Source organism: Babylonia areolata, chromosome 17 (genome assembly GCF_041734735.1).
Source record: "Babylonia areolata isolate BAREFJ2019XMU chromosome 17, ASM4173473v1, whole genome shotgun sequence".
NCBI lineage: Eukaryota > Metazoa > Mollusca > Gastropoda > Neogastropoda > Buccinidae > Babylonia > Babylonia areolata.
The window spans coordinates 12,893,075-12,902,198 of NC_134892.1; the positions used below are offsets into that span (position 1 = coordinate 12,893,075).

A 9,124-nucleotide genomic window follows, 5' to 3' on the forward strand; every position below is an offset into this window, starting at 1 on the left:
GAGAGGGGTGGGGGAGATAGAGAGAGAGGGAGAGAGAGAGAGAGAGAGGAGGGGGGTTGGGGTGGTAAAAGGGCAGATGAGAGACAGAAAGGAATGAACGTAAAAAGAGAGAATGAAAGAGATCGGGGGGCGTGGGGGGTTGGGGGGGCGGGGGGGGGGGGAGACAGATACTGATCGACAGGGGTGAAAGAGGAGCAGATTAACAGACTGGAGACACAGAGACAGAGACAAAGAAAAGGACATAGCTTGACGGAGATGGAGGAGAAAGACAGAGGGGGTGGGGGTGCAGGGAGAGAGAGAGAGAGAGAGAGAGAGAGAGAGAGAGAGAAAGTGAGGCAGGTAGGAAGATTGACAGAGAAGGAGAGAGAGAGGAAGAAAGGGGCGGATGAGAGACAGAAAGGAATGAACGCACAGAGAGAGAGAGAGAGAGAGAGAGAGAAGAGAGAGAGAAGAGAGAGAGAGACCGAGGAGGGAAAGAGGGACAGACAAACAGAGACAGACAAAAGAAGCGACATAAAGAGACTTAGAAGGAGAAGGAGGAGAAAGAGAGAGAAGGGGGTGGGGGAGGAAGAACAGGGAGGGGGAGAGAGAAAGTGCACTAGGCAGGAAGATTGACAGAGAGGGAAAGAGAATATGAGAGAGAGAGGGAGAAAGGGGCTGGGGGGGGGGGGGGGGGGAGACGGAAAGGCAGGAACGTAGAGATAATGAAAGAGATCGAGGGTGTGGGGTGGGAGGTGTGTGTGTGTGTTGCGGGGGGGGGGGGGGATCGGCGGGGAGAGGGGGGGCGAGGGGGAAGAGAGAGAGAGAGAGAGAGAGAGAGAGAGAGAGAAAGTGAGGCAGGTAGGAAGATTGACAGAGAGGGAGAGAGAGGGAGAAAGGGGCGGATGAGAGACAGAAAGGAATGAACGCACAGAGAGAGAAGAGAGAGAGAGAGACCGAGGAGGGAAAGAGGGACAGACAAACAGAGACAGACAAAAGAAGCGACATAAAGAGAAGGAGAAGGAGGAGAAAGAGAGAGAAGGGGGTGGGGGAGGAAGAACAGGGAGGGGGAGAGAGAGAGAGAGAGAGAAAGTGCAGTAGGCAGGAAGACTGACAGAGAGGGAAAGAGAATATGAGAGAGAGAGGGAGAAAGGGGCTGGGGAGAGACAGAAAGGAAGGAACGTAGAGATAGAGAATGAAAGAGATCGAGGGGGAAAAGAGGGACAAACAGGAAACGACATAAAGTGACGAAGGGAGAGAAAGACACACAGAGAGAGGAGGGGGTGAACAGGAAGAGAGGGAGAAGGGGGAGAGAGAGGGGGGGGGAGACAGCGAGGAAAGGGAGAGAAAGACAGAGAGAGAGAGAGGGAGGGGAGTGAACAGGAAGGGAGGGAGAAGGGAGGGAGAGAGAGGGGGGGAGACAGCGAGGAAAGGGAGAGAAAGACAGAGAGAGAGAGAGAGAGGGAGGGGAGTGAACAGGAAGGGAGGGAGAAGGGAGGGAGAGAGAGGGGGGAGACAGCGAGGAAAGGGAGAGAAAGACAGAGAGAGAGAGGGAGGGGAGTGAACAGGAAGAGAGGGAGAAGGGGGAGAGAGAGAGGGGGGAGACAGCGAGGAAAGGGAGAGAAAGACACAGAGAGAGAGGGAGGGGAGTGAACAGGAAGGGAGAGAAAAACAGAGAGAGAGAGAGAGAGGGAGGGGAGTGAACAGGAAGAGAGGGAGAAGGGGGGGAGAGAGGGGGGAGACAGCGAGGAAAGGGAGAGAAAGACAGAGAGAGAGAGGGAGGGGAGTGAACAGGAAGGGAGAGAAAAACAGAGAGAGGAGTGAACAGGAAGGGAGGGAGAAGGGGGAGAGAGAGGGGGGGGAGGGGAGTGAACAGGAAGGGAGAGAAAGACAGAGAGAGAGAGAGGGAGGGGAGTGAACAGGAAGAGAGGGAGAAGGGGGAGAGAGAGGGGGGAGACAGCGAGGAAAGGGAGAGAAAGACAGAGAGAGAGAGGGGGGGAGGGGAGTGAACAGGAAGGGAGAGAGAAGGGGGAGAGAGAGGGGGGGTAGACAGCGAGGAAAGGGAGAGAAAGACACACAGAGAGAGGGAGGGGAGTGAACAGGAAGAGAGGGAGAAGGGGGAGAGAGAGAGGGGTGGGGGAGACAGCGAGGAAAGGGAGAGAAAGACAGAGAGAGAGAGAGGGAGAGGGAGGGGAGTGAACAGGAAGGGGGGGAGAAGGGAGGGAGAGAGAGAGGGTGAGAAAGCGAAAAAGGGAGAGAAAGACAGAGAGAGAGAGGGAGGGGAGTGAACAGGAAGAGAGGGAGAAGGGAGGGAGAGAGGGGGGGGGAGACAGCGAGGAAAGGGAGAGAAAGACACAGACAGAGAGAGAGAGGGAGGGGAGTGAACAGGAAGGGAGGGAGAAGGGAGGGAGAGAGAGGGGGGGGAGACAGCGAGGAAAGGGAGAGAAAGACAGAGAGAGAGAGAGGGGGGGAGGGGAGTGAACAGGAAGGGAGGGAGAAGGGAGGGAGAGAGAGAGGGGGGAGACAGCGAGGAAAGGGAGAGAAAGACAGAGAGAGAGAGGGGGGGGGGAGTGGAGTGAACAGGAAGGGAGGGAGAAGGGAGGGAGAGAGGGGAGGGGGAGACAGCGAGGAAAGGGAGAGAAAGACAGAGAGAGAGAGGGGGGGGGGGGATGAACAGGAAGAGAGGGAGAAGGGGGAGAGAGAGAGGGGGGAGACAGCGAGGAAAGGGAGAGAAAGACAGAGAGAGAGAGAGAGAGGGGGGAGTGAACAGGAAGGGAGAGAAAAACAGAGAGAGAGAGAGGGAGGGGGTGAACAGGTAGAGAGGGAGAAGGGGGAGAGAGAGGGGGGGAGACAGCGAGGAAAGGGAGAGAAAGACAGATAAGAGAGAGAGAGAGGAAGGGAGAGAAAAACAGAGAGAGAGAGGGAGGGGAGTAAACAGGAAGGGAGGGAGAGAGGGGGGGAGACAGCGAGGAAAGGGAGAGAAAGACAGAGAGAGAGAGGGAGGAGGGGAGTGAACAGGAAGGGAGGGAGAAGGGAGGGAGAGAGGGGGGAGACAGCGAGGAAAGGGAGAGAAAGACAGAGAGAGAGAGAGGGAGGGGAAGAACAGGAAGGGAGGGAGAAGGGAGAGAGAGAGGGGGGGGGGGGACAGCGAGGAAAGGGAGAGAAAGACAGAAAGAGAGGGGGGGCAATGAACAGGAAGGGAGAGAAAAACAGAGAGAGAGAGGGAGGGGGACGAACAGGAAGGGAGGGAGAAGGGAGAGAGAGAGGGGGGGGGGGACAGCGAGGAAAGGGAGAGAAAGACAGAAAGAGAGGGGGGGCAATGAACAGGAAGGGAGAGAAAGACAGAGAGAGAGAGGGAGGGGGACGAACAGGAAGGGAGGGAGAAGGGGGGAAGAGAGAGGGGGTAGACAGGCAGGGAAGGGAAAGAGGAAGAGAGAGAATGAGATAGAATGAAACTGAGAGAAGGAGAAACAGAGCGAATGAGACGGAGACAGAGAATGAGAGAGAGAGAGACTGACAGGGTCACAGAGAGAGAGAGAGAGAGAGAGAGAGAGAGAGAGAGAGTGTGTGTGTGCGCGCGCGCGCGTGTGTGTGAGTGTGTCTGTCCGTGTTCTTGTTCTGGACAGCTTGTGATGGTCACATACAGTGTGTATGTTTTGTGTCTGTGTTCTGAACAGTTTGTGGTGAAAGTGTGTGTGTGTGTGTGTGTGTGTGTGTGTGTGTGTGTGTGTGTGTGTGTGTGTGTGTGTGTGTGAAGAAAATGAGAAGGGGGTAATGAGAGAGAGAGAATGAGAATGAGAGCGAGAATGAGAGAGAGAGAGACTGACAGAGACAGAGAATATAATATATATATATATATATATATGTGTGTGTGTGTGTGTGTGTGTGTGTGTGTGAAGAAAATGAGAAGGGGTTAATGAGAGAGAGAGAGAGAGACTGAAAGAGATAGAAAATGAGAGAGAGAGAGGGGGGTGGGAGGTAGATAATAAGAGAGAGAATGAGAGAGAGAAAATGAGAGAGAGAGGGGGAGAAAGAGGGAGAGAAAGGGAGAGAGAGAGAGTGAGGGAGAGACAGACACAGAGACAGAGAGAGAGGGAGAGACAGAATCAGACAGAGACACAGAGGAGCAGATCAAGCAAGCACGAAACGGAGCTCTATGGGAAGGGTGAGGGGAATCCAAAGAAATAAAGACTGGAGTATACAGACAGAGTGAGGCTGATCGCTCAGAGAGAGAGACACAGAGAGAGAGAGAGAGAGAGAGAGAGAGAGAGAGAGAGAGAGAGAGAGAAAGAGAGAGAGAGAGAGAGACGGTGTGGAAGTTCAGACAATGACAATGGGTGAGGGTGTGACGGATCACTGTAAAGCGCACGTTCCATGTTCACATTTGTATGTAAACGTATCTCGCTTTTTTTTTTTTTTTTTTTCGTTTGTTTCGTTTTGTCTTTACACCAGAGCAAGCACGTGACTTTACGACAAACAATCAAAAAGCGACGAAGTGTTTACAACTCCACGTTTTGTTACTTTACATATAATAGTACAAACACACACACACACACACACACACACACACATATATATATATATACACACACACACACACACACACACACACACACATATATATATATATATGATCACATTATCCTTCTCTATCTACCAGCACACTGGGCATACTTTCCATCAAACAATCAATTAAATGTAAATTTATGTACTGACATTAAGTACCTTAGTGATAACAAATGAACAGAAATTGAAAGCAACGTCTTTCGAGCAATTTTCGTGTTGCTTACGTGTGAACTGTGTCTGTAATGTACATAGAATTCACACTGAATATAACAGACAACTGCTGCTCTCCCTGCGAACACACACACACACACACACACACACACACACACACCTGCGCGCGCACGCACTCACGCACACACAAACACAGTGGCATCTACTCATCCACTGTCCACGCATAAAACAGTTAATACCAAAAGCTGTAGTTGATCACTTTTCTACCGAAGTCCCATAAGCCACTGAAAAGATTTTGAATGATTATTCATTGCTCGGAATCTTTTCGGAAATTTTAAACACCAGTCCAGTTGGTATATTTGTTGATTTGCATACACCTCCGTTCCCTCCAATAATACTTCATTTATTACACGCCACCATCTCATTAAACTTTCTTTTTCTTATGAAAGACTTATCTTTATTTCCTCTAACACATACATTAACACTTTCCTACACTAATATTAACAAGCATTCCCTCTCTTTCACCCACTACCCCTCTTCTTTCCGTCTAATAATACTTCAAGTGAAACTGGAGATCCCACACACAAACACAATGACACGAATACGCGCGCGCGCTCACACACACACGTGCGCACGCGCTTTCATCCCACCACAGACCCCATCTCACTATCAAAAATATGAATGACCGAAAAAATATTGCTATATAGCGCAGTCATATTTTCACACACACACACACACACACACACACACACACACACACACACACACACCATCACCACAACCATCACCACAACTACCGACAACAGCAACAGAAACAATGACGACGACCATCCACCCCCACTCCGAGAGAGAGAGAGAGAGAGAGAGAGAGAGAGAGCACACACACACACACACTGACACACACTAACACACTGACACACACTAACACACACATACACGCACTAGTACACAAACACAAACACACAAACATACACACACTCACACACACATAAACTAACACACACACACACACACACACACACACTGACACACAAACACAAACTCCTCACACCGCAAACGACCCACCTCATTCCAGTAGACCAACCTTCCCCTGAACACACGCTGCCCTGCCACAACGTACGTACGTTCGGTGCCTACCTGTATGACTGTGTTTATCCAGAAATCCGATCGCCCAGTGTATAATAATTCTACCGATTACCTTTATCCCCCACGCACCAAGCCGGCACAATCAAAGTAAACACTCCTTACCTGCGGACCGCCTTGAGAACCAGGCACTATCGACCACGTTCGCCTTCAGGTAACCCTCTGCATGGCTCCCCCAAGCCACAACTACCACGATTTTATTACAAGTCTTTTTCTGCCCCTTCGTTCCCCTTCGATGCCCACAGGCATATAATAAGGACGAGAGTTAGTGGGTCTGCCGTCGTGTCGAGAGGTTTACACCATTCGGCTTATCTCTAGTGTTTGCGGATTGGGAACCAGCGGTCACTGATACGGCCGGGGTAGCGGTTACAACACTTCACACACAAAACTAGAGGAGCCGACACACACGCTCACCGCACACACACACACACACACACACATACACACACACGCTCACGCTCACATACACAAACACACGCACACACACACACACACGCCCCATCCGCCCAAACAAGCCACCAGGACTCAGATTCTGGTCGCAACTAAAAGAGCTAATTTTCACTTCAGGTCGTCAACACGCAAACGAGAGTTCCTGTCGAGGGGCGGAAAGCATTAGCCGATGTTAAAGCAGATAAACGGCCTATCACTTGTTGCAAACGACTTCACTTTGTCAGGCTTTGGGGGACGACTTGTTCGTTGACTTTTCCCCCTCTCCCAACGCCTGCGCGATAACTTCATTCAGCCCCGAACCAACAACACGACCGACAAAACAATTGGAACAAAAAACAATAACGAAAAACTCACTTAACGTTGACAACGTTTCCCAGAATCCACAAGGACCAGATGTGCTCCACCACACTCAACTTCATGTCCTTTGCAATGCGTCTGACCCAAAACAACCTGCGGCGCCATGACGCGAAAACAAGAAGACCACGTGATCTAATCGGTGCAGCAGACGACAAAGGAATGGCGGTGGAGAGCTGACAGTCCAGACAAGTCGGTGAGTGTGTGTGAACTGCGTGCTGGCGATCACAGAGCGTGGACCGAGCCCCGCGACGTGGTGTTGAAGGCAGGCAGGTGTGAGTGTGTGTGTAGCGTGGTAGTGGAAGGATTCAAGCTGTGGATTACGTTTCAGTTCACCGTTACTCGGGGGCTAATAGTGGACTTCACAGCGGGGCAGACCACCTCTCCTCTGTCGGCAAACCCCGCCCCCACGCCCACCAATACCTCTCCCACCTCTTCTTCACCGATGTCCCCCACTCTCCCTCCACCCTCTCCCCACCTCCCCCACAACCCTCCCCCCCTCTCCTCCACGCGGCGGTCTCTTTGAGGTCGGTCGTTTTTATACAAGGCCACAGACTGGTCGGTCACGCGTGCTCTCTCACACACACGTGCGCGTGTGCAAAAGAGACACGGGGAGAGAGGGAGAGTGAAATCAGGTTTCAGTTTCAGTTTCAGTAGCTCAAGGAGGCGTCACTGCGTTCGGACAAATCCATATACGCTACACCACATCTGCCAAGCAGATAGGTTTAAAGAGGTCTCAATGATCCATATACGCTACACCACACCTGCTTTGGAGACGGGAAACAGGAAGAACAGATGCCCGACCTTTTGCACAAACCTATCGACTTTATTGATAAATTTTGTCGATGGCATAAACCCAACGGACAGGTGAGGCCACGAGAGCCACAGCCAAAGTCTGTGGGAAAACGTTTACGTGAAATGATATGAAAACAGTTGTACCAACAATAAACGAATAAGAAAACGCATTAGAATATGATAAGGTTAAAGACACGCAGAGGGGGTGGGGGGGGGGCTAGGTGGTGGAGGGAGAAAGATCGGTGTCGAGCGACCGTGTGTTGTGCGACTGAATAATCATTGTAACAGCAAGGATGGCAGCTGTACCCTCTTGCAGGGTTTTGCGATGTGCACCATCTGGTCAAGTTATTTTCTGGCACACTCCCACAGTCGTAAAAAAATATTGTAGGCATTGAACAGCAGAAGAAAAAGAGAATGCACGCGCATGAAGATTCACACACGCACGCCCCATCCCCGCACACACACACACACACACACACACACACACACACATGACATGGCATGCTCACGCGCATATGCATGCATACACACACACACACACACACACACACACACACACCTCCACTGCCCCACACCACACCACCCACCCACACAGTACTTCTCATGAACAGACAGTGACCACCATTAGCACAGCCACACACACTCCTCCCCCTCACCACCCTGACCCATTGACACGCTGACGCATACACACTGACACACACACACACACACTGCACACACGCACGCACACACACACTTCTTACCGCCACCCCACCCCCCATCAACCCTTACACTCACACACACACAGACACACACACATGACATGGCATGCTCACGCGCACATGCATGCATACACACACACACACACACACACACACACACACACACTCCTCCACTGCCCCACACCACACCACCCACCCACACAGTACTGCACATGAACAGTGACCACCATTAGCACAGCCACACGCACTCCTCCCCCTCACCACCCTGACCCATCGACACACTGACGCATACACACTGACACACACACACACACACACACATACACACACACACTGCACACACACACACACACACACACACACTGCACACACACACACACGCACACACGCACGCACACATACACACACTTCTCACCGCTACCCCACCCCCCATCACCCCTTACACTCACATACACACACGCCACTACACACGAACTGACAACGACACACACACACACACACACACACACTGCACACACGCACGCACACACACACTTCTTACCGCCACCCCACCCCCCATTAACCCTTACACTCACACACACACACACACCACTACACACGAACTCACACACACACACACACACACACACACACACACACCATCCAACGCCCAAACATCCCTCTCACCTCCACACACTCATACATATATATATACACACCACTACACATGAACTGACAGCGAACACAGTTAGGAAGCACCTGTATATCCCCAGACCCACAGTATGGGACGTGTTACATATTATGTGTAAGTGTCAAGCTGACAACAGCTGAAGTGACGGCTGTCCTGTCACGTGGTTTATCACTGCACGCGGGGACCTACTCGCATACATGAATTCCTGTTGCCTTGTCAGCACGTGCCAGTGGCATGTGAGGTTTACATTCCTTGTTTTATTTTTTCTTTGTTTTTTTCTTCTCAAATGAACTTT

General features: G+C 51.4%; 1 protein-coding gene across 1 annotated transcript in view; it reads right to left on the minus strand.

Moving 5' to 3' along the window:
• The window catches only part of LOC143291412 (uncharacterized), a 42,955-nt gene extending 36,056 nt beyond the window's left edge, over positions 1 to 6,899 (minus strand). The window contains exon 1 of the mRNA XM_076601251.1: positions 6,664 to 6,899. The gene's annotated coding sequence lies outside the window, so the exon portion shown is untranslated. The remainder of the gene's footprint in view (positions 1 to 6,663) is intronic.
• Positions 6,900 to 9,124: the final 2,225 nt, after the last annotated feature.